Genomic DNA, 27,462 nt, shown 5'->3' with positions numbered 1-27,462 from the left:
AAAAATTATCTTTACATGTAATGGGGGAATATAATAATAACAATAATAATAATAATAGTAAACAATAATATTTTGTAGGCAATTGGGTTTAAGTGACATGCCCAGAGTCACACAACTAGTACAAGCCTAAGGCCATATTTGAACTCATATTCTCCTGACTCCTGGGCCTGTGTTCTATTCATTGCTGCTCTGAAAATAAAATAATATTAAAAAAATCAATGAAAAACCAGATAATTTTTTAAAAAGTTATACACAAGAGTTCTAGAGTCAATAGGAAGCAATTGCTTTTCCTTCTCTAAATGCAGAATCCTGCTGTACAAATAGCTAAAATTTCTATAGCAGAATCAAATCATTTCTTTAAGAGCAGGAATTGCTTCATTTCAGTCTTAGTAACCCCAGTGCTCTGCAGAGGGCCTGACAAACAGTAGGTGCTTAATAAATGCAGGTTGAACTGAAATAGTTGATGTCTTTTGCTCTTTGCCACAACCTAAGAGAGGTAAAACAGAAATTATTAGTTCCATTTTTCAGATAAGGAGATGGAGGTTTTGCAAAGGAATATCTCAAAGTTCACATGTCACTTTCCCTCTCTGGGGCTCAGTTTTTATCAATTGTAAAGTGAGAGGATGAAACTAGATGGTTTCTAAAGTTCTTTTAGGATCTAAAATTTAAGACCAGATGATGGCAAAACAAAGATTTGAACTCAAATCCTTGGGCTCCTCTCATCAAAAGAGATTACAAACTAATAGTTGAGGAGGAAGGAAAGGGGAATGATGATTTAATAGCAGGAATATTAGATATGGAATCCAAAGGCCACTAATATATAAATTTCAGTTATAAGTTTACACCAGGAGAGAAATAACAGGCATAGGATCAATTAAGGGAGACAGACAAAAGTCACTGAAGTTCAGAGGAGAGAGAGAGATCACTGGAGACCAGATTAATAAAAAGACTTTCTGGAGAGAGTAAGCCTTAAACTGGGTTTTGAAGACTTAAGAGTGAAGAGGAAAGAAGGAAATGCATGCCAGGTGATAATAGACATATGAGCAAAGACATGGGTAGGAAAGTCAGTAGATCATTTTAGATGAGATATAAGATTCAGAAGACATAATAGATAAATATAGAGCTACATAAGTAATAGTGGGCAGATTAGACTGGAAAAGTTAGTTGGGCTTAGATGGGTTCGGAAAGACCAGTTGTTTTCTTAGAAACAATGAAAAAATATTGAAGGTTTTTACTGTGTTCCAGGGGTGGGGTTGGGGGGTGGAAAACAGGAAGAAAGGCATATACAAGGTGATGATTTTGAAAGATGACCCTGACAATGGAGTACAGGATGAGTTGTCAGGAAGAAGAAGAAGATTAGAGACTGGGGAACCATTATTAGGATATTTCACCTTCTGCAGAATGTTAATGAGAAAGAAATTCCCACTTCCCTTAGGAGGTGGAGACAGTCACTTTCCCTTAGGCTAGGACTGCAGTTCCAAAACAAAAAGAAAAAGAGTTATTTCCCCAGCCTTAGCAAGGCCAGGGAGGTTGTAGGGGAGCAACTGTAAATGTAAGAGATTGGGGAGGAAGTGGGGGAGCAAAGCCACACTGGAATAGGATGGAAAATCTCCAGCTCCCTTTTAATCTCTTGTCTGGCCCAGCTGCCTTCAACTGACAAATCAGATTAAACAGCAGCTGTTCCCTGGGCCCAGGGACAAGACAGGGACAGTGGGGGAGGAGTCAAATAGGATTGAATGATATATTTAGGATAGCTGCCACTGGACTGTGGCAGGCCAGATTGCCCAACTACTGCTCTAGCCTATGGGGAGGGATCTCAAAGAATTTTTGACTGCATGAGCTGGAAAAGACCTTAGAGATCGTCTGGTCCAATTCATTCATTTTATGGATGAGGAAACTGAGCCCCATTCAACAGAAATCTCATATTAGGAACAAACAGAGGGGATCATATCATCAGTGGGGAGTGACAAGTAGTCTGTATGGGAACCTGATCCTCCAGTATTAAAGATGGGGGAAGAAGGGGAAAAAGGGCTGGGGCTGGCTCTCACTAAAAGCTAAGTCCAAGGAGTATATTGGGAAACCTACTTAAAACATTCCTTGCCACCAACCTACCCCAATATAAAATTCCCATAATTAGTGAAGTGGTTCCCATTTTAGAACTCTGAGCTATGGGGACCAGGAATCTACATATTCATCAAATAATGTTATTTTGGTCTATTACACCAACAAAATAGTCAACATGACTCAATACAATCTCCTAATCAATCAGTAAATCAATAAGAATTTTTTTAATAATCAAACAAATCATCTGAAAATTGAATAGTGTATTGTATTACCTTTTTTTGTAATAGATGCAGCTGCAAATACCATAATTATAAAATTGTAAAGGTCCTTAAATGTCACCAGGACTAAGCTCCTCCACAATCTGAGGTTAAAATGTTTAAGTGATTTGGTCAAGGTCAAGGTCACATTAGTAAGTAGCAGAGGCAGAATGTAAATTTTCTTATTAATTCAGTCACCATTTTGCCAGTAAACTAGCATGCTTTAATTTCCTGCCATGTGTTGGACGCAATGTTATTCACTGAGAATACAAAGAGAAAAAACAAATAGTTCCTGATCTCAAGGAGCTCACAGTCTGATGGATGTGACAATGTGCAAACAACAATGTATAAACAAGATAGATATCAGAGGGAAGAAACTAAAATTAAGGAGAACAATAAAATTCTTCTTGCAGAAGTTGGATTTGAAGGGAGCCACAGAAACCAGGAGATAGAGGTGAGGAGAGAGAGGGCTCCAGACATGGAGGACAGTCAGTGAAAATATCAATATTCCCCAGATGGAGAATTGTATATAAGGAACAATAAAGAAGCAGTGTCATTGCATCACAAACTACATAGAGGAGAGGAAGATGTTAAGTAGACTCAAAAGATAGGAGGGGACAAGTTTATGGAGGGCTTTAAAAGCCAAAAAGAAGATGTTCTCCATTTTCCATAATTTTTTTTCCCATTCTATCACATTTTCAAGGTAAGTTCACTTGTCAATGAGGCTGATACATGCATTGCCAGCATTAGCTCAGTATTTGGGAGACTCCGGGGAAAAGATTGTGGGAGAATAGAGGTATTAGACTGACTACCAAACTGAAGGTCTATAGAGCTATTATGTTGACCTCATTGCTGTATGCCTGTGAAACCCAGACAGTCTACCAGCACCATGTCAGAAAACTGAATTGCTTCCACTTAAATTATCTTAGGAAGATTCTGAAAATTGCCTGGCAGGAGAAGATACCAGATACTGAGGTCCTTTCTCGAGCTAAACTGCCTAGCATTCCAACATTACCACAGAGAATACAACTATGATGGGCTGGACACATTGCTAGAATGCCAGATGTACACTTGCCAAAAAAACTATTTTATGGGAACTCACACAGGGCAAGCAAGAGGATCAGAAGATGCTATACTGAGACACCCTGAAGGTCTCTCTCTCAAGATCTTTAGAATTGATTGTATAGTATGGAAGACACTGGTGCAGGACCACCCAGCTTGGGTACTGCATTCTATGAGGAAGGCAGAATTGAAGTAGCTCAAAGGAGACATGACATATATAAATTTCACATAGCCACCCCAGGTGTTCATATGGACTATCTGTGTCCAAACTGGGGCAGAGCATTCCAAGTTCATATTGTCCTGATTAGCCATAGCTTGACACATTATAATTTGTCTCAAATATAGTGATATCATTTTGGTCTTCAGTAGTAAAGGACAAAAACCAACCAAAACATGTTCTATTTGATCCTGAAGAGAGTAAGTAGGGAATCACTAGAGTTTATTGAATAGGGAGGTAAGTTGGTCAGACTTGGGCATTAGGAAACAATTAGATAGTTGGAGTATGGAGAAACAGGAGTCAGGGAGACCAGGAGGCTAATGTAATAATCCAGGTATATTTCCGGTGGCAAGGAATTGCAAATTGAGGGGATGCCCACCAGTTGGGGAATGATTGAACAAATTGTGGTATGTGATGATATGATGCTATGAGAAATGAGGACCAATATGCTCTCAGTAAAACCTGAAAGTGTACTGTATACAAAGTAAAAAGATGTTCCATTATGAATGACTTAGCTTTTCTCAGCAGTGCTATGATCCAGGACAACTCAGAAGGACTTATGATAAAGGTTTTAGGTTTTTGGGGGTTTTTTGCAAGGCAAATGGGGTTAAAGTGGTTTGCCCAAGGCCACACAGCTAGGTAATTATTAAGTGTCTGAGGTCGGATTTGAACCCAGGTCCTCCTGACTCCAAGGCTGGTGTTTTATCCACTACACCACCTAGCCGCCCGAAGCATACTTTTTTAAACTTATTTTTCTTGATATTTCTTTTGGCGGGGTTGGGGGGCAAGAGCTCTATGTTTTCTTTTACAACATGAATAAGATGGAAATGTTTTCCATGACTATACATTTTTAACCTATATCAAATGATTTGCTTTCTCAATGAGGGGTGAGGTGGGAAGAAGGAAGAAAAGTTAAGAACTCAAAGTTTTAAATATGAATGTTAAAATTTGTTTTTACATGTAACTGTGAAAAAATAAATTTATAAAAAACAAGGGAAAATGATATATATAACCTCTGAAATTCCTTCTAGCAATGAAGATCTGATACAGAGACATTAAACTCATAGCTAACAACATTTCTGAACATGGTCAAAACTAGATAAAAATGTGCTTGGGTGATATTTAACAAAATAAATAAAACTACAATAAAACATAGAACAAATAATCCAGGACTAAGGTGGTAAGGGCCTGTATCAGGGTGGTGATAGTGTTAGAGTAGAAAAGAAGACATGTATGAGAAATAGGAAACAAAAGGACTTGACAACTAACTGGATGTGGGCTGGTATAAGAAAGAGAAGAGACTGGGATTGTTGATCTGAGTGACTTGGGGGAAGGTAGTATCTTCAACAGTGAGAGGGAAGTCAGAAAGAGGAGAGAGTTGGTGGGGGGGAGTTTAGTTATAAACATCTTACATTTAAGATATCTAATGAAATTTGGTTCTAAACTATCTAAAGAGGAAGTTAGAGATGTGGAGACTAGAGATCAGAAAGAGAGCTTAGGGCTGATAAGATGACCATTGGAACCATGGAATCTGCTAAGACCACCAAAGGAAATACGTTAGCAGAAGAGAAGAGAACCCTGAATAGAGCCTTGGATGATACCCATTGTTAACAGCTATGTTGTAGATGAAAATTCAGAAAAGAACATTGAGAAAGAATGATCAGGAGAAAGTAATATATGAGTGTGCTAGAGTCAGCTTGTACCAATTGAGTGCCAATTGCTAAATTTTCAGTGTGACCATTTATGCCTTGGAAATCATCAAACGCTATAAATCAGTGCCTGATTTGTTGGTTAGCTTAGTTTGGGTTTTTTCCTAGATTTAAGAAAGCAATGGAGGAAAATATTAATAATGTCACTTAAACCTCAAAGTGTTTTGTTTTTCTGGAGAGCTGGTTGTTAAACATTTTTCAACTCATGCTTGGAACAATGTTATGAAAACCTAAACTAAAGATTATCAAGGAGATAATCTTTAGTAGTGTTAGAGGCAAGCAGATTTGGCTACTAAGATCATTAGTAATCAGAGAAAGAAGTTTGTGTTGAATGACTGAAGTTAGATTACAGAGATAAGAGAGTTGGGGGAAAGGAAGTGAAGACACCTATTGGACTAGAGTTATAGGGCGGTAGTTAGGGACAGATAGAGTGAAGGGTTTTTAAGGATAAAGGAGACAATGTATTTAGGCAATAGGGAAGTAACCAGTAATCAGGAAGGAACTGAAAATTAGTAAGAGAGTAGGACTGATAGAAAGGGCAATCTGCTGGAAAAGATGGGCTGGAATGAGGTCACTTTTACATTTAGAGCAGTTTGCCTTTGCACAGAAATGACCACCTCTTCATGTGAAATATGGTGAAGGAAGAGATAATGACAAAATGTGTCTGACTGACATGAGATGAAGAGGAGAGAAGAAAGAATCTCTGGGAAAGGCCTCAACTTCTTCAGTGAAATATGAGGTAAGGTTCTTTAGTCAAAAGGGAGGTGGGGATGCCATGAGAAGTTTGAGGAAGGATAAAAACGTAAGCACAATTAGTAGTGAGTAGGAACCAAGGCAATAGAAGGGTTAGGAAAGGAAAGATCTTTAGTAGGATAAAAGGACAAGGAACTTAAGAAAAGAGGACAGTAAAGGTAAACTGGGTTAAGTAAGAGAATGTGGCTGTCTTTTCCAGATGGCCTAGGGAAGAACTAAGGGATAGAGGGATTGGAGGTCAAGATGAAGTGAAAAAGGGGTGGCTAGGTGGCACAGTGGATAAAGCACCGACCCTGGAGTCAAGAGTACCTGGGTTCAAATCTGGCCTCAGACACGTAATAATTACCTAGCTGTGTGGCCTTTGGGCAAGCCACTTAACCCCATTTGCCTTGCAAAAACCTAAAAAAAAATGAAGTGAAAAACAAGTTTTGAATTTACAAAGAAGAAGTAGAGTTATAATGATATATTATGATATGATAAAGCAATTCCAAAGTTTAGGAACATGTATGTAGAACCCTTGGGCATGATGACAAAATCAAGAACATGGCCATCTTTGTGGGTAGTTATGGTAGGGTGAAGGAGTAAATTGAGAAATTAGGTTAGAGATTTGAAGGAATATCCATTTTTATATTGATTAGTATGAGCATAGTAGTTGACATGTAAAGAAGGCCTTTGAACCAAGCCATTAAACTCCTTGTAGAAGGAAAGACAGCTTCCTCAACTTGCAAACCTTGTTTGGGTGATAAATATGGATTGAATTAATCAAACTCAAAAGAGAAGTTACTGAGGGATGGTGGAAAGAGTCTGACTGTTTTGTCCTTTATTCTCAAAGAAGACCATAACATCAGGGAGGTGATGCCATGACAAAGTGAGGGGGTGCTGTGCTAAATCACCAGCCTCACTTTCTCCTCTGGAGTCATCTGGGTCCGTTAATCAAATATGAATCAGGACAACTGGAGATGGCCTACAATATGAGACAATCAAAGTTAAGTGACTTGTCAGGGTTACACAGTTAATAAATGTCAAATATTTGGGGCAAGATTTGAACACCTGTCCTCCTAACTCTAAGGTCAGTGTTCTATCCACTGCACCATCTAGCCACCCTAAAGGAGGAATCTGGAAGTAGCAGTATGGAGCAAAGTAATTCAATTCCCCCACCCTGATCAATGTGTCATGGGATATGAGTAAAATACAAACTCTAAAGGAAAGTGTTCCCAGGGAATCATTAGGAGGAAGCCATGTCTCAGGGAGTATAAGAAGATAGAGGGAATAAGAAAAGAAAGGTTTAGGATATGATCTAATTTGTTTCTTATAGAGCAAGCACTGCAGAGAGCACACTGGAAAACAATAAAGATAATAATATCTGCCTTACCTTCAATTCAACTCAATTCAATCCAACAAATATTTATTAAAATCCTATTATGTATAAACTGCAATGACAAAAAGGGAAAAAAATCTCAAATCTGACTTCAGACACTTTCTAACTATGTGACCCTGAGCAAATAACTTAACTTTTTTGCTTCAGTTTCCTTGTTTATAAAATGATCTGGAGAAGGAAATGGCAAACCACCTCAGTATCTTTGCCAGGAAATCTTCAAAAAAAAATCACAGAGTTGAACATGACTGAAAAATGGCTAAAATAAGTATATATAAAGTCTTTAATAAGCCTTAGATGAATGTTGATCAATATCATCATCATCATCATCATCATCATTATCATCATCATTATTATTATTATCATGGATGTAGAGATGGAAGCAGCCTCAAAGCCAATCTAGGCCAATACACTCATTTTACAGTTAAGGAAACTGAGACTTAGAAAGGGTAAGTAATTCGTCCCAGGTTATAATATAGAAAGCATTGAAGCTGGGAATTGAATTCAGATTCTTTGACTTTCCAGCCAGTGCTCTTTGACCAGTAGCAATCCTTCTGATTTAGTTCAGGCATAAAGCTTCCACTGAATATTAATGATTCTTGGAGTCTTTTTGCTGATCTTTTAAATTTGGAGGATACCCCTGTGCTGGAAGCTAGAGAATAGAACTGCACAAAGGAGAAGGAAAAGTACCTGAGCAACGTGCAAGGCCAGTCGTGTCTTCTTTTTTCCCTCAGATTTTCTCCATAAACCACAGCAATCTTGTCACCTTTCATTCCTGACCTTCTGACATTGGAGTACATTCTGCCTCTGAGGTCTTTTTTTCTGTTTTTATCAGATCCTTCTAGAACTTCTTAAGGAAAGAGCCCAGGACTATCAGAATTTCTTTCCTCTCTGGGTTTCATTCATGATCCTCCAGATTTTCTCAGCCATGCCCTGATCTGATATCTTCTCCTTCCCACCTTCTCTTCCACTGCCCTTTCAGTTCCCTTTTATGTACTATCATCCCTCATTAGAAGGTAAGTTCTTTGAGAGCTGGGACTTGGTTTCAGCTTGTATTTGTATTCCCAGTATTATCCTAGAATTTGGTATATAGTTGCTTATTGAGTTGTTGAGTAGATATAATAAGGTTTCTTCATAAATGTCATAGGTGCTGCAGGTTCTTTAATCTAGGTTCTAACCTCATTATTTCACTGGAAAAAAAATCACCATTTCCTCTTAGATCTACAAGTTCTTTGTAAATAACCTTAGTCTCAAGTTCATATTCAAATAAAAAGTTTAATTAACACTAGTAAAAGCATGGCAAAAAAATCAATGCATTAGATACATGTATCACAAAATGCAACATGCTAGTCACTTATCTAGCTTCAAAATCCCCTTCCAGGTCAGGTATATTTAATGCTCCTCAATCTTCCAAGATGCAAGAGAAAGACTACCCAGAAGTTCTATGGCTTATAATCAACTTCCTATCTCTCAGTAAAGTAGAAATGCATTCTTTTTTAAAATCCTTATTAAAAAGGATGACTTGGGGCAGCTAGGTGGTGCAGTGAGTAGAGCACCAGCCCTGGAGTAAGGAGGTCCTGAGTTCAAATCCAGCCTCAGACACTTACTAATTACCTAGCTGTGTGACCTTGAGCAAGTCACTTGACCCCATTTGCCTTGCAAAAAAAGCTAAAAAAAAAAGGATGGCTTGCAGGTAGTAAAAGTAGGGAACTATTTCAAAGCAAATGTCAATATAAGGAAGAAATATGTTGATAAAAATAAGATTTTTTAATAAAATTTTTGTTTCTAGGAATGAGACCTAGTTAATTCACAATAGATGTCCACGCTTGATTTAAGTAAGAAATGTCACAGAAACTTTTGGTAATGCTCTGGTCCTATCTACCCCTGAAACTCCAATACTGTTCTCATTCTCATGCTCCAAGGCAAATTCATGAGGCATCACTTGGCTTTCACAAATCTAACAATAACATACAAAACAGTTAAGGCCCAGGCTACCATATTTTTCACTTTCTTTTCTGCTTCAAAATCTTTGCATCTTGTATAACATATCTATGCTATGCAAGTACTGAAACCAACCAAGAAAATGTCTGTATTGGCAATTCCTTTGGAAACACTATATCCTAAAAGGCATTCTCTACATAGAGAAAACAAGAAAGAGAATTCCCAACTAAAGAAGCTTTCTTTATATATAGAGCTTTAGTTGTAGCTACAAAAATACAGAGCTACAAGGGAATCCAGAATTGTTATGTATTGACAAGGCAAAAAAAATTAATCACTTGAATCCATCCTTCTGAGAAAAGTCTCTCTGATGAAACTTAGGCCAATGTTCAGAAGATAGATATAAAAGTTAGTTTAATGCTGAAGTTTTTTATTATATTTATTTTATTTTTATACAAATGATGTTTTTATACATTACTAAAATATTCCTGTTTGAGAGTAAACATAATACCCCCTCCCTCCAAAAAATATAGACCCTCATGAGCAATAAAGTAAAGAAAAAAATTAAAATTAAAACAAAAATAATAATAATTGGGGCAGCTAGGTGGCACAGCAGACAGAGCACTGGCCCTGGAGCCAGGAGCACCAGAGCCCAAATCCAGCTCCAGACACCCAACAATCACCCATCTGTGTGACCCTGGGCAAGCCACCCCAACCCCATTGCCCTGCAAAAAACAAAAACAAAACATAATAATAATAATAATAATAATAATAATAATAATAATAATAATAATGGCAGCTAGGTGGCACAGTGGACAGAGCACTGGCCCTGGAGCCCAGAGCACCTGGGTTCAAATACAGCCTCAGACACCCAACAATCACCCAGCTGTGCAGCTCTGGGCAAGCTATCCAACCCCATTTGCCCCACAACCCCCCTGAATAATAATAATAATAATAATAATAATAATAATAATAATAATAATAACAATAATAATAATAATAATGATAGTAATGATAATAATAATAAATGTGCTTCAGTCTGTGTTCCAATAGCACCAGCTCCGTTGCCGGTGGATCACATTCTTTATGATAAGTCCATCACAAAAGCTACTTCCATATTTTTCCACTGTTGCCATTGCTGACTGCAACTCCCTCTATTTGTACTTCCCCACTAGCATACACTATATTTTCTCTCTCCTTTCACTGTGTCCCTCTTCTTAAATGTGCTGTAGGGTAGCTGAGTGGTACAGCAGACTGATCACTGGCCCTGAGTCCAAGAGGCCCCGAGCCCACATACCACCCACCCCTAAGACCCAGAAATCACCTAGCCCTATGGTCCCAGACAGGTCATCCAATCCCAGCCCCTTGCAAGAAGTAAAAAAGAAAATGTGTTATATCTGACCACTCTCCCCCATGGTCCACCCTCTCCTCCTTCACTCACATTCCCCCCTTCCCCCTGTCCCCCTTCTCTCCTTCTTACTCTAGATGTCTATACCCCATCGATTGTATATGCTGTTTCCTCTCCAAGCCAGCTCTGATGAGAGTGAAGGTTCCCTCATCCCCCCTCACCTTCCCCCGCTTCATATCTTTCAATAGCTCATTGTATTAAAAAAATCTTATTATATAAAATATCTTAGCCTATTCCTCCTTTCCTTTCTCTTACTCCCATTACATTTCCCTATTAGCCATTGACTCCATTTTTACAACATATTATATCTTCAAATTCAACTCTTTCCTGTTCTTCATCTATAAAAGCTCCTTATACCTGTTCTATTAAATGAGAAGTTTCTTATGGGTATTATCAGTATCATTTTTCTATGCAGGAATACATGTAATTCATCATCATTAAGTCCCTCATATTTTACCCTTCTCCTCCACTCTCTATGCTTCTCCTGAGTCCTATATTTGAAGATCAAACTTTCTGTTCAGCTCTGGCCATTTTAATAGGAACATTTGAAATTCCCCTGGTTCATTGAAAGTCCATCTTTTTCCCTGGAAGAGGACATTCAGTTTTGCTGGGTAGTTGATTCTCAGTTGCATTCTGAGCTCTTTTGCCTTCTGGAATATTATATTCTAAGAATATTATATTCTAAGCCCTATGGACCTTTAATGTAGTTGCTGCTAGGTCCTGTGTGATCCTGACTGCAGCTCCAAGATATTTGAATAGTGTCCTTCTGGCTCCTTGTAATATTTTCTCTTTGACTTGGGAGTTCTGGAACTTGGCTATAATATTCCTTGGGGTTGGTTTTCTTTTGGATCTCTTTCAGGGGAGATCAGTGGATTCTCTCAATTTCTATTTTGCCCTCTGGTTCTAGGATATCTGGGCAATTTTCCTATAGGAATTCTTTTAAAATGATGTCAAGGCTCTTTTCCTGATCATGACTTTCAGGTATCCCAATAATTTTTAAATTATCTTTCCTGAATCTGTTTTACAGATCAGTTGTTTTTTCAATGAGATGTTTCACATTTTCTTCTAATTTTTCATTCTTTTGGTTTTGAAGTATTATGTCTTAATTTCTCATAAAGTCAGCAACTTCCTTTAGTTCCATTCTACTTCTGAAGGATTTGTTTTCTTCAGAGAGCTTTCTTATCTCTTTTTCCATCTGGCCAATTCTGCTTTTTTAAAGCATTCTTCTCCTCAATAACTTTCTGAACTGTTTTATCCATTTGACCTAAGCTGGTTTTTAGCATGCTATTTTCTTCAGCATTTTTTTGGATTTCCTTGACTAAGCTGATGACTTCATTTTCATGTTTTTCTTGCATCTCTCTCATTTCTTTTCCCAATTTTTCTTCTATCTCCCTCACTTGATTTTCAAAATCTTTTCTGAGCTCTGTCATAGCCTGTGTCCAGTTTCCATTTTTCTTGCAGTCTTTAGATGCAGGAGCTTGTACTTCCTCATCTTCAGACTGAGTATTTTGATCCTTCTTGAGATCATAGACAATGTATTCCTCAATGGTGTTCCTCTTTTTTTTCTCTGTTTACTCATTTCCCCAGCCTGTGCCTGGTGTTGGAGTGCTTCCTGAGCTTTTGAGTATTATTGGGACACCCCCCCCTCAACAAGGATTTCAGTGTGTGAAGCTCGGTCTTCCCTCCTGGTCTGTGAATGACCACAAGCCCACCCCTCTGCCACAGGGCTGAGGTGAGGGGGGCCTTGATATTCTTTGGGGGGGGGCATAGACTGTGATTAGGATCTGAATGAGGTCAGAGCCCCAGAGTCCTGTTCCAGGTACAGAGGACAAATCTCAGAAGTCTCCCTCCACTTCCCTCCCTTTGGTAAGCTGAGAACTCAAGGCTCAGTTGCCTGGGGGGCTCCTGATTACCAGCTCCACCTCCTTCTGTTTCCTGGATTTGGGCTGCCAAGCCACTCTGTTCTCTGAGTACCCTGAGGGCTGGGTTTCACAGACTCACTCTGGCAGATGTCCCACTGCTGATCTTCCAAGTTGTGCCTGGTGCTCCCCGGGGTATAGGTCAGGAAACTGCCCCTGCTGCTGTGAGCCCCAGCTCCCAGGCACCCTGAGGTTGCCTCCAGGAGGCTGACGTTCCTTCACTCTGGCTGCTGCCCCTCTAACCCTGTAGAGCAGAGCCTTTCCACTATTTTCCAGGTTACCTTGGGATGGAAAATTGACTCACTGAATCCCTCTGTGGGTTCTGTCTCTCGAAAATTTAGTTAGAGTTGTTATTTTATGAGTTTTGAAATATTATAGAGAGAAAGCACCTAAGAGAGGCTCTTCTCCTGTTGCCATCTTGGATCTGCCTCATTTTTCCACCTAATGCTGAAGTTTTAAAAGAAATTTTAAAAAGAGCATTTTCAGCTTGGTCACAGAATCATGGATTTATAACTGGAAGTAACCTTAAGTTTTTTTTAGTTCAGCTGCCTCATTTTAGGAAAATAAAATACAGAGAGGTCAAAAAATTTGCTCAGTCACTTAGGAAATAAATAGCAGAGTTATGATCTAAACCTAGATCTTTTAATTCCAAATCTGGCCCTCCTAACCAACACACCACATTTCTTGTACCCTTTTGGTATAGGTCTCACCTCCATTCTTTAAAAAGGCATTAGGGGAAGATCCAGGTCAAAGTGTTCTCAACATGGATAATGTTACAAATCCCTAATTTCTTTCAACAATCAGCTCTGATATCTCTCTCAGAAAGTTTTTCTTGGCCCCTCCAGTTCTTAATTTTTTCTCTTTCTCAAAATTATTTTGCATATAATTATCTTTATATATGTATCTATCCTTTTCCCCCAGTAGAATATCAGTTCCCTAAGGAGAAAAAGGTTTCATTTTTGTATTTGAATATCTATCATAGTGCCTTGCTCATAAATAAATATTTGTTGACTTGTACAGAATTGAGTTGAATTGAAGGAGATGGGCAGTAGGAATCTGACAATGACAAAGAGGACAACAAGAGAAGGTATTGTGCTATTTGAAAGCAACAAAATCCAACACTGTACCCCTCTAATGTTCATGGTCAGAGTAAGATCATAGGATTTAGAACAGAAAGAACCACTGGAGATTAACTAGTCTGACCTCATTTTACAAATGAGTTAACTGGTCCAGGTTGATTCTTCTATCTTCCCTATCCATCTTCTTCTGTGTGCATCTATTCCTTTTGAGTTAGTTATTCCACAATTCACACAGTCCAAATCTTCTTCATGCTAGCCAGTGGCTCACTTTGCCTGAATCTGGTTGGTTCTTGTTCTTTGCTATTGAAGAAGACCAAAACAATATCTCTATGTTTGAGACAAATTACAGTGTATCTGACTGTGACCGATTGGACCAATACAAGATCGGAATGCTCTACCATAGGTTGGACACAAATAGTCCATATGAACACCTGGGGTGTGTACTCTAAACTTACATATGTCATGTTTCCTTTGAGCTGCTTTAATTCTGCCTTCCTCATTGACGGCAGTACCCTCACTGATGAGGGCATGCCATATTGGGTGATCCTATACCAGTGTCTCCCATGCTGTACAATCAATTCTAAAGTTCTTCAATGAGACCTTCAGGATATCTCAGTATAGCATCTTCTGACCCCCTTGTGAGTGCTTGCCCTGTGCGAATTCTCCATAAAATAGGTTTTTTGGAAAGTGTATATCTGGCATTCTAACAACATGTCCAGCCCATCATAGTTGCATTTTCTGTAGTTAATGTTGGAATGCTAGGCAGTTTAGCTCGAGAAAGGACCTCAGTATCTGGCATCTTCTTCTGCCAGGCAATTTTCAGAATCTTCCTAAGATAATTTAAATGGAAGCAATTCAGTTTCCTGACATGGTAAACTGTCTGGGTTTCACAGACATACAACAATGAGGTCAACACAATGGCTCAGTAGACCTTCAGTTTGGTAGTCAGTCTAATACCTCTTCTCTCCCACACTTTCTTTCAGAGACTCCTGAATAATGAACTAGCTCTGGCAATGCTAGTGTCAACTTCATTGTCAATGTGTGCCTCCTTGAAAGGACACTGCCAAGGTAAGTGAATTTGTCCACAGTACTCAGAACTTCTCCATTTGCTGTAATCTGTGGTTCCACATATGGATAGTGTGGTACTGGCTGATGGAGTCCCTGTGATTTCTTGGTGTTAATTGTTAGACCAAAATTAGCACAAGCAGCAGAGAATCGATCCAAACTTTGATGCATCTCAGCTTCAGAGGCTGATCTTGCATAACATCTTACATCAACACTCCCTACACTTTGGTCTTGGCTTGCAGCCTTTTCAAGTTAAAAAATTTGCTAGTTGGGGCAGCTAGGTGGTGCAGTGGATAGAGTCCCGGCCCTGGAGTCAGGAGTACCTGAGTTCAAATCTGGCCTCAGACACTTAATAATTACCGAGCTGTGTGGCCTAGGGCAAGCCACTTAACCCCATTGCCTTGCAAAAAAAAATTGCCAGCAGTGTGGTAGCTGACCTTGAGGCCAAGTTCATCTTCATTGAAGGAATTTGATAATATGACTGAAAACATCATGCCAAAAAGTATGGAAGCAAGGACATATCCTTGTTTTACTCCACTGGTGACTGGGAAATCTTGAGAGCATCATCCACTATCTAGAACCTGGGCATGTATGCTGTCATGGAACTGACATACAATACTGATGAACTTCTCTGGGTAACCAAATTTTGACATAATTTTCCATAAACCCTCATGACTGATAGTATCATAGGCTTTGGTCAGATCTACAAATGTTGTATACAGACCTCTGTTCTGTTCTTGGCATTTTTCCTGGAGTTGTCAGGCAGCAAACACCATGTTGACTGTTCCTCTACCCTTTCTGAAGCCACACTGACTCTCAGGAAGGTGACCAACTTCTAGCCACCAGAGAAAGATTACAAGCACATTCAGGTACAAGTAATCTTGTTATGCTGCTAGGGAAGCATCATTATGGAAAGTGCATGTTTAGCCATCTTCATCAACCCCCTCCCCTTTGAAGTTATACTTTAAAGTGCACATGAGAAGTCTGCAAATGGAGACTGGTTGCCCAAGCTTCTCAAATTCAAAGAAGCTGTTCCCTTTCTGAACTTGGAGTTTGTTTCACCAGTGAAACAGAAAATTAATCTAAAATCCTTTATTTGGTCTTGGATTCTTTTGCACAGTTTATGAAACTTAGCACTTATTCTTTCCTTGCTTTTCTAGCTCTAGTCCCCATCTCAGTTCTATTGAGTAAAATATCTCCCACAATTAAAGAGGGAAATGTGTTCTCTTTCTTTATCCATATCTGCATGCTAAGTAAACACATCAAACAGACTGGGATTAACTAAGAAATTTTATCACAGAAGCTATGACTGGTATATGTCTGGGAAAAGAACAAAACTTTCTGTGCCTAGCTGCCTCTTAAATAGGCTAGCAAAAAACCCTGAAAGCAAGGAAGGGGAGTTTATACAGATGGGAAAAGGAGAAAGGAAAAGACAACCACAATTTTATCCTCTCTGTTCACTCTGCAGATTCAATTTATGCTTAGAATGTCTTCCTTTTCCCTACTCCAGATTCCACCCATGCTGAGCCAAACTCCTGAAGCTATGATTGTTCCTCCACTTAGCATTATGGTGGCACCTACTAACTCATACTTTTAATGGCTTATTCCTTTCCACAAATCTGTTCATTCTGAAGTTTGGGGGCAAAACCCAATAACTTGAAGACTGCTGAGTGCACCACCCAACAAGCAGTTTGGTTCTGCTCCCCGACCAATTTTTGAATGTACTGCATCAATGGGTGGGGCCAAAAGATGGAATACTTCCTTCCCTGGGGCAAAAACTTTTGAGTCCCTTGCAAAATCCATCAAGATTTACTCAGAATCTGCTAATGTACATTACAAGCAACAAAACAAACATCAACATTTTTTTCTTTTCTTTTTTCTTTTTTTTAATATATTTTTATTAAAGATATTATTTGAGTTTTACAATTTTCCCCCCAATCTTGCTTCCCTCCCCCCCACCCCCCACAGAAAGCACTCTGTCAGTCTTTACTTTGTTTCTGTGTTGTACCTTGATCCAAATTGGGTGTGATGAGAGAGAAATCATATCCTCAAAGAAGAGAAGTCTAAGAGGTAACAAGATCAGACAATAAGATATCTGTTTTTTTCTAAATTAGAGGGAATAGTCCTTGCACTTTGTTCAAACTCCACAGCTCCTTATCTAGATACAGATGGCACTCTCCTTTGCAGACAGCCCAAAATTGTTCCCAATTGTTGCACTGATGGAATGAGCAAGTTCTTCAAGGTTGAACATCACTCCCATGTTGCTGTTAAGGTGTACAGTGTTTTTCTGGTTCTGCTCATCTCACTCAGCATCAGTTCATGCAAATCCCCAGGCTTCCCTGAAATCCCATCCCTCCTGGTTTCTAATAGAACAATAGTGTCTCATGACATACATATAGCACAGTTTGCTAAGCCATTCCCCAATTAAAGGATATTTACTTGATTTCCAATTCTTTGCCACCACAAACAGGGCTGCTATAAATATTTTTGTACAAGTGATGTTTTTACCCTTTTTCCTCATCTCTTCAGGGTATAGACCCAGTAGTGGTATTGCTAGGTCAAAGGGTATGTACATTTTTGTTGCCCTTTGGGCATAGTTCCAAATAGCTCTCCAGAAGGGTTGGATGAGTTCACAGCTCCACCAACAGTGTAATAGTGTCCCAGATTTCCCACAACCCTTCCGAAAATGATCATTATCCTTCCTGGTCATGTTGGCTAATCTGAGAGGTGTGAGGTGGTACCTCAGAGAAGCTTTAATTTGCATTTCTCTAATAATTAATGATTTAGAGCATTTTTTCATATGGCTATGGATTACTTTGATCTCCTCATCTGTAAATTGCCTTTGCATATCCTTTGACCATTCGTCAATTGGGGAATGGCTTTTTGTTTTAAAAATATGACTCAGTTCTCTGTATATTTTAGAAATGAGTCCTTTGTCAGAATCATTAGTTGTAAAGATTGTTTCCCAATTTGCTACATTTCTTTTGATCTTGATTACATTGGTTTTATCTGTGCAAAAGCTTTTTAATTTAATGTAATAAAAATCATCTAATTGGTTTTTGGTGATGTTCTCCAACTCTTCCTTAGTCATAAAGTGCTCCCCTTTCCATAGATCTGACAGGTAGTCTAGTCCTTGATCTTCTAATTTGCTTATAGTATTGTTTTTTATGTCTATGTCCTGTAACCATTTGGATCTTATCTTGGTAAAGGCTGTGAGGTGTTGGTCTAATCTATGTTTCTCCCATACAAACTTCCAATTATCCCAGCAATTTTTATCAAAGAGGGAGTTTTTATCCCAATGGCTGAACTCTTTGGGTTTATCAAACAGTAGATTACTATAATCATCTCCTGCTTTTACACCTAGTCTATACCACTGGTCCACCACTCTATTTCTTAGCCAATACCAAACAGTTTTGATGACTGATGCTTTATAATATAATTTTAGAACATCAACATTTTTAAAAACAAAAATGATTATACCAGCATCCTAGGTAATTATTTCATAGTGTCATTTGTAGCAAAAATGTATGAATAGTACATGCAGTTGCAAATGAACAAAATTTTTCATCCTATTCACCAAAAACTTAGTCCCAGTCAATCCACACAAATATTACTCTTCACCACACCAAGACCAGTTTCCAACCTCTAAACAACTGCTCTCTGAGCCAGGCATCAGTCTCACAAGAATCTCTTCAACCTCTCTGAGTCCAAGTATATTGCTATGCCTGAGCATTTCCAGAAAGAATATAAGAGGCCAGCCACAATACAATAGAATCATACTCTGATCATGCCTGTCTCATTCTCCAGTTACACTACTTATGTCTTTTCAGACACAAAGGGAAAATATGAGTGATGAATTTTTGAAAATGTTGAAGCCCTTGAAGGTTTAATAATCAAGAAACAGTGTCACCCTTTCTTCCACATTTTCCTACTCCCAGGAATTCAGGGCATTGCATCTGTGAGGCAGAAAGACAACCCTATTTACCAATAATCTCTGCATGTAGACAAAACAGAAAACTAGAAAAAGCGTGACCCTCTAGATTGGCATGAAATTAGTCCACATTGGATGACTATAGGAATGAGTATTTTTGGAAGGAGGAAGAAGAAGAGAGCCAAATGGAATTTCTCTGTGGCAGAGCAGTACTGCTCTAGGGAGGCTGTTTACCTGGATGACCTTCTCTTGAGTCTCTATATTCCTGTGTGTTCTTCCAAGGAAATCATTTAAAGTCTGAGAAGAACTAGCAGTAGTCTGAGGCATGAGAATATATTTGTTTCATAGCAAGGTCAGTGACAGTTATGTCTTTGACATCTTATGAATCTTATCCTATTTATTGTCTGTAGTGCATGCAGACAGATCATAAGAGGTTACAGAACACAGAGACATAATTAGTAAATACAAGTTCTCTTGAAGGCAATTCCACAAACATGAATCTGACCACTTACTATAAAATATAATAAAAGTTCCTACCTTCAAGGAACTTATAGTCAATGTTCACAAAAATAGATATGATAGGAGGTAGAATGTAAGTACTACCAAAAAAGCCCTCTAGCATAGATTGAGCAAGATGAGATCACTTTCAGCTAGGAAGATAAAGGAACCCATTCTAGAGGAAATATCATCTCAGCTGGGCCTTGAAAAAAGATTTTGACAAGCAGAGGGAACATTAAAGGCCTATGTCCTGCCTATGCATGAACAGGTAGGAAAAGATCAACAATCAAATGCCAGTTGGAACCAAGATTTTGTGAGGAAGAACAATGAAATCTAGAGTATAAATGGCCTTGAACAGTAGGCTGGGCAATTTATATTTTATTCAGTAGACAATAGGAAAACACTGAAGGTATTTGAGCAAGAGAATGACCTGTGCCTTGGGAAGATTATTTTGACTGTTTTGTAAAAAAGTAGAGAGAGGAAAGGAGAAACCACAGATAGGGAAACCAATTAAGGAACTGTTATAGTGTGGTAGCACATAATAAACTCATGTAAATAAGACTTAAAAAAAGGAAATTTTTGTTAAATGATTATTATTTTTCCAATAATATCTATTATCCAATGGAAAATATATTCCCCTATGTGGCGGGAACAAGAGTTTAAGAATATATACTATGGTATCACATTTATTGTAAATAGTAAAACCACTTCCATGGGAAAATGTACTTGTAACAGCCCATGTCACTATGGACCATCTCTTGGAATGAAGTCTTCTTTATTCTGTTTCTAAATTCTATCTGATCTGGTCTAAATATCCAGGTAAGATTCTCCCCAGTACCTTCCCTTCCCTCAACTGTGTCCTCTTGTCTTTCAGGTTCCCTTCAATGCTTCTTAGTGACATTTGTTTTAAGAGTTGAGTTGTTACCTAGCTGTGTGACCTTGGGCAAGTCACTTAACCCCATTGTTTTGTAAAAAAAAAAGCAAAACAAGAGTTGACTTGAGAACATATTTTGTACTATTTGCCTCTGGTGTAAAAATTGTTTGCTGAGGCTCTGACAATATTTAACATATTTATAATTCATCAATTCAGAGGGGGATTTATTTTATTTGAGTAGGATATTTATCAAGTACTTTCTTATTACTCAACTCTGAACTCCAGCATGATGCCATGAAGGTATGGGGATTGGGGAGAGATGGAAGAGGGAAGAGGAGATATCCCATCAAACAGTCCTCCTGCCATGTCACTGAATTCAGGTCTGCAAACTCGCTGCTTATCTATCTATCTAGGAACCAGTTCTGCAGCCACTTCTTACCCTTCCCAATCACCTCCTCAGCCCAATCCCAGCACCTCCTTTATTGTTTCTATATCAGAATGGAAACTCTTTGAGGGCAGAGACTGTTTTGTTTGAACATGTGTATACATGCATATATATACATGTGTGACATGTATGTGTGAAGACACACACGTGTGTGTCCCCAGGACTTAGGACAGAGTCTAGTACATAATAAATGTTCAAAGGGGGGGTGGGGAGGAAAGCAGTAAATATTTATATAGCACCTATTATGTGGTGGGCCCTTTATTTATAAGGCAAAACACCCATGGAAAAATTAAAACCCAGTAAGATCAAATGCTAAATTAAGACAGTCTGGTGATAAATAAATATGGTAGTGTCAGCCAATGCTGTGGATGGCCAGGGACCAATCTCTAATTGTTCACTCAAGGGATCTGAGCTTCACTCGGGACCATTTAACATTTTTATCAGTGATTTAGATTAAGGCCTAGATGGCAATCTTTATCAGATTTGCAAGATGGCACAAAACTCACACAAAAGACAACAGTCAAAATTTTAAAAGACATTGATAGACTAGAACACTGGAGTAAAGTGAACAAGATAAATGTAAAGTCCTACCCTTAGTTTCAAGAATTATCAGATTCATAAATTTAAGGTAGGGAAGGGATGGGACTGCAGTTCATCAGAAAATTATAAGGGGATTTTAGTACATAGTAAAAGTAATATGAAAAAACAATGAAATATAACAATAAAGGTGAACTGTTGAACTTGGAGAAGGAAAACTTGGATTTTTACTACTTCTGATACTATTAGCTATGTGAAATTGCATAAGTCATGATGACCATGAGAAGTCATTTTGTCATCTATTTTTATTGTTGTTCTTATTCAGTCATTTCAGTCATGTTCAACTCTTTGTGACTACATTTGGGGTTTTCTTGGTAAAGGCACTGTAGTGGTATACCATGGCCTTTTCCTATTTATTTTACATTTAAGGAAACTGAGGCAAGCAGGGTAAATTGCCTTGCCCAGGGTCAAACAGCTAGAAAGTGAGTCTTCCTGACTCCATACCCAATACTCTATCCACTGTGCCACCTAATCAATAAAATGGATAGAAAAATAAAATGCATAGTACCTGACTCCAAAGGGGTTTGATGAGAATCAAGTGAGACAACGTATCTATAAAGCCCTTTACAAATCTAAAAAGACAAAAAATACCAGTGTTCATGCTGTGATTTTTCCCCTTCAAAAAAATTACTGTCTCAAGATCCAGAGTGATGGCAGTTTAGAGACGAGAAGGAGGGAAAAAAAGAACATTGATGACTATTGGCATGTTTTTTCTTCCTTATCCTCCAGGAAAGAATTCATAAAACACTAAGGACATGATCAAAATTTGATGAAAGTGAGTAAGCAGGGGCGGAGCCAAGATGGCGACAAGAGAGGAAAGTCTCTTAGAAGCTCTCTCATAAAACTCATAAGCTAAGGACTCTAACTAAATTTTCAAGAGACAGAACCCACAAAGGGACCCAGTGAGGCAGTTCTCCTACTCAAGGTAACCTGGAAAAGAGCAGAAAGGCTCTGCTCCCCAGGTCGGAGGGGTGGCCCGCCAGAGGGGTGGCCTGCCAGAGCAAAAGAACTTCAGCCTCCAGGAGGCAGCCCCAGGGCACTGGGAGCCCGGCTTACAGCAGCTAGGGAGTTTCCTGAGCTACACCCCGGGAGGACCGGGCACAACCTGAGGGAACAACGGGGGACCTCTGCCAGAGTGAGCACGTGAAGCCCAGCCCTCAGGGCACACAGCAAGCAATGTGGTCTTGGGGCAGCCCAGATCCAGGAAACAGAAGCAGGCAGAGCCCGTAAGCAGGAGCCCCCAGGGCATGAGCCCATGGAACCTAGGGAGGGGAGTGAAGAGAGAGACTGCCCAGCTCTGTCTTCTGTCCATGGAACAGGACGCTGGGGCTCTGACCACATTCAGATCTTGATCGCAGTCTATCCCCCCCATAGAACAGCAGGGGCCCCCTCCACCTCAGCCCCATGGCAGAGGGGGGGCGCTTATGGTCATTCACAGACCAGGAGGGAGGACAGAGCCTCACACACTGAGATCCTTGTGGAAGTATCCCAAAAGCTCAGGAAGCACCCCAAAAACAGGCTTAGGCTGGGAAAATGAGCAAGCAGAGAAACAAGAGGAATACCATTGAAAGATATTTTGCCTGTGAGCCCAAGAAGGATCAAAATACTCAGTCTGAAGATGAGGAAGCTCAAGCTCCTGCATCTAAAGACTCCCAGAAAAAAAACAGAAATTGGGCTTAGGCTATGACAGAGCTCAGAAAAGACTTTGAAAATCAAATGAGGGAGATAGAAGAAAAACTGGGAAAAGAAATGAGATGTAGGAAAAGCATGAAAATGAAGTCAGCAGCTTAGTCAAGGAAATCCAAAAAAATGCTGAAGAAAATAGCATGCTAAAAACCAGCTTAGGCCAAATGGATAAAACAGTTCAAAAAGTTATTGAGGAGAAGAATGCTTTAAAAAGCAGAACCAGGGGCAGCTAGGTGGCACAGTGGATAGAGCACCAGCCCTGGAGTCAGGAGTACCTGAGTTCAAATCTGGCCTCAGACACTTAATAATTACCTGGCTGTGGGGCCTTGGGCAAGCCACTTAACCCCATTGTCTAGCAAAAACTAAAAAAAAAAAAAAAGCCGAATGGGCCAGATGGAAAAAGAGATAAGAAGCTCTCTGAGGAAAACAAATCATTCAGACAAAGAATAGAACTCAGGGAGATTGATGAATTTATGAGAAATCAGGACTCAATATTTCAAAACCAAAAGAATGAAAAATTAGAAGAAAATGTGGAACATCTCATTGAAAAAAACAACTGATATGGAAAATAGATTTAGCAAAGATAATCTAAAAATTATTGGAATCCCTGAAAGTCATGATCAGGAAAAGAGCCTTGACATCATTTTCAAAGAATTACTATAGGAAAATTGCCCTGCTATCCTAGAAGCAGAGGGCAAAATAGAAATGGAGAGAATCCACCAATCTCCCCAAGAAAGAGACCCCAAAAAACCAACTCCCAGGAATATTATAGCCAAGTTCCAGAACTCCCAAGTCAAAGAGAAAATATTACAAGCAGCCAGAAAGACACAATTCAAATACCATGGAGCTTCAATCAGGATCTCACAGGACTTAGCAGAAACTACATTAAAAGCTCTTAGGGCTTGGAATATAATATACCAGAAGGCAAAAGAGCTTAGAATGCAACCGAGAATCAACTACCCAGCAAAACTGAATGTCCTCTTCCAGGGAAAAAGATGGACTTTCAATGAACCAGGGGAATTTCACATGTTCCTGTTGGAATGGCCAGAGCTGAACAGAAGGTTTGATCTTCAAATACAGGACTCAGGTGAAGCATAGAGAGTGGAGGAGAAGGGGAAAATATGAGGGACTTGATAATGAACTGCATGTATTCCTGTATAGAAAAATGACACTGATAATACTCATATGAACCTTCTCAATTAATAGAGCAGGTAGAAGGAGCTTTTATAGATGAAGCACAGGAGAAAGCTGAATTTGAAGATATATTGTGGTGTAAAAATGGAATCAATAGATAAAAGGGAAATGTAATGGGAGAAAGAAAAAGGAGAGGAAGAATAGGTTAAGATATTTCATATAATAAGATTTTTCTTTATTACAATGAGCCATTGCAATGATATGGAAGGGGGGAAGGCAAGGGGGAATGAGGGAATCTTCGCTCTCATCAGAGGTGGCTAGGACAGGAAACAGCATATATACTCGATGGGGTGTAGACATGTGGAGTAAGAAGGAGAGAAGGGGGACAAGGGGAAAGGGTAGGGATGTGAATGATGGAGGAGAGGATGGACCATGGCAGGAGAGTGGTCAGATATAACACATTTTCTTTTTTACTTCTTGCAAGGGGCTGGGATTGAATGGCCTGTCCAGGACCATAGGGCCAGGTAGATGCTGGGCCTAAGGGGTGGTATGTGGGCTCAGGGCCTCTTGGCTCCAGGGCCAGGGATCTGTCTACTGCGCCACTCAGCTACCCTATAGCAGAGTCAGAGTGAAAGGAGAGAGAAAATATAGTACATGGTAGTGGAGAAATACCAAAGGAGGGAGTTACGATCAGCAATGGCAACAGTGGAAAAATATGGAAGTAACTTTTGTGATGGACTTATCATAAAGAATGTGATCCACCCACAACAGAGTTGGTGGTGTTGGAACACAGACTGAAGCACACTTTTTATTATTATTTTGGGGGGTGCAGGGCAAATGGGGCTGGGTGGCCTGCCTGGGGCCACATAGCAGGGTGATCATTGGGTGTCTGAGGCCGGATTCGGACCCAGGTGCTCTGGCCTCAAGGGCTAGTACTCTGTCCACCACCCAACCGCCCCTACTATTATTACTATTTTATTTTATTTTGGGTCTTTTTTTTCTTTTTTTGGTTTTTGCAGGGCAGTGGGGTTGGGATGGCTTGCATGTCACACAGCTGGGTGATTGTTGGGTGTGCGGGGCTGGATATGGGCTCAGGTGTTCCTGGCTCCAGGGCTGGTGCTCTGTCCACTGTGCCACCTGGCCATACCTACAATTATTACTATTATTTTTTTAATTTTAATTTCAATTTTTTTCTCTCCCCTTTACTTGTTCACTCAAGTGAGTCTATATTTTTTTGGGAGGGGGGTATTTTGTTTACTCTTAAACAAGAATATTTTATTAATGTATAAAAAAATTATTTGTACAAAATGAGAATAAATAAATATTAAATTAAAAGAAATATCAAAAGAGGGATGGCTAGATGGCACAGTGGATAGAGCACCGGCCCTGGAGTCAGGAGTACCTGGGTTCAAATCCAGCCTCAGACACTTAATAATTACCTAGCTGTGTGACCTTGGGCAAGTCACTTAACCCCATTTGCCTTGCAGAAAAATCTAGAAAGAAAGGAGAAAGTGAGTAAGCAGGCAAAAGGGATGGCAAGATTTTATGTATTTAGCTTCAATAAGAACCAGACTGGTAACCAGAGCAGGGTTCAAAGTGCCAGATGGCCCAAGTCCAGAAGAGACAAATGAGGACCTACACAAAGGAATGAATCTGAACTGAATGGTAAGATAGGAAGTTTCTGAAGCTTCTCATGACTTGTAAAAAGACTGAGAGAGATGGACCCACTTTCCAGAACTCCCCAGTTTCTCCCTTTTTTTCACAGTCCTAGTCTAGGATACAGAGTAGGGTCATAGACAGAGGTAGTATACTACCTTATTCCCATCCCATTACCTATGAATTCAGGAGGAGATTGGTTTATAGATATGGTTGGATCAAATGTCAAGTGTAGACTCTTTGGAGTGTTGTCTTCAGTCCTGGTCACATTTTAGGAAGGGCTCTGATAAACTAGAGGATGTTGGGACAAGGGTTATGAAGGGTCTCAAGTTCAAATCATAGTACAATTATTTGAAAGAAATGGTTAAGTTTAGTCCTTTGACTCCAATAGGATATGATAGTTGTTTTCAGATAGTTGAAGAGCTACCAAATGGAAAAGGTTCTGCTTGAGCCAAATGGCAGAACTAGGAGCAGTGTGTAAAAGCTGCAAGGGGACAAATTTAGTTTTGATATCAGGAAAAATTTCCTGACCATTAGAGCTATGCCAAAATAGGAGAGGCTGCTTCTAGAGATTGGGTTCTCCCCTCATGCTAGAAGTCTCCTAGGAGAGGCTGGATGACCACTTGTCAATATTACCAAAGAGGCAGCTAGATAGCCCTGAGTTCAAATATGGCCTCAGAAATTTAATATCTGTGTGACCCTAAGCAAATCACTTGACCTCTATCTGCCTAGTTTCACTACTATGTGATACAGTAAAAAGATATTTGTATTTGGAGTCAGAGGACTTGAATTCATATTTTAATTCTGTGTGCCTGTGCATGTGCATGTGTGCATGTGTGTGTGAGTGTATGTGTCTATGTGTGTATGGGTGTGTGGGTGTGTAAAAGCTTTGAGTTACTCATTGACATCCTGGATGTTTCCTCTTCATGACTTCAAAATCTATAATCCTGTAATTCTAAAAAAAAAAAAGTGTGATGCTGAGATAAGGAGTCAATCAGAGCTGAGCAGAAGGAATATTAACCAGCAGGAAGGTTCCAACTGAGGTTGGATAGCATGAATTTGTAGCAGATGAAGTTAATTTGATTTCATTATTTTCTCCAGCCATGCTCAGCAGCCCTGGAACAGGAGTAAGAAATGAGATAGTGACAGATACTGTGGGATGAAATTTCAGAGTTTGGAAATAATAGGAAGCTGAAGATCTTAAGGTAACTAGTGTCAACCCTGACCTCACTCTTCCAGAGCAGGCTAGCTATGTCTTCCCTTGAATTTCTTGGGGTTCTTCCAATAAAAGATTAGGGGGAAATGTCTTTTCTCTAATGCTATTGACTTAACCTTCTTTATACTGTATATTCCTTAAGGAAACTGAGGCAGAAGGAAGTTGAATGACTTGCCAAAGGTCGCACAGGGAGAAAGTGTTCAGAATTAGGACCTGAACCCATGTCCTCTGACACATGGTTCCTGCTTAGTTTCCTACTTAGATATCAAAGTCAATGAATTATTCAGACAGTTCAACTCTCCTTTAGAAGAAAAGGACTGGGGCTGCTAGGTGGTGTAGTGGATAAAGCACCGGCCCTGGAGTCAGGAGTACCTGGGTTCAAATCTGGTCTCAGACACTTAATAATTACCTAGCTGTGTGGCCTCTGGCAAGCCACTTAACCCCATTCACCTTGCAAAAAAAAAAAAACCTTAAAAAGAAAAAGAAAAGGATGAAATGACATCAAAGAGTGATATCTTGGACTTGGGTGTGAATTGGATTTAAGTAAGGCAGAATTACACAAAGTCCTCAGCCTCTCTC

Source organism: Macrotis lagotis, chromosome 1, assembly GCF_037893015.1.
Source record: "Macrotis lagotis isolate mMagLag1 chromosome 1, bilby.v1.9.chrom.fasta, whole genome shotgun sequence".
Classification (NCBI taxonomy): Eukaryota; Metazoa; Chordata; class Mammalia; order Peramelemorphia; family Peramelidae; genus Macrotis; species Macrotis lagotis.
This window is presented reverse-complemented; position numbering follows the sequence as displayed.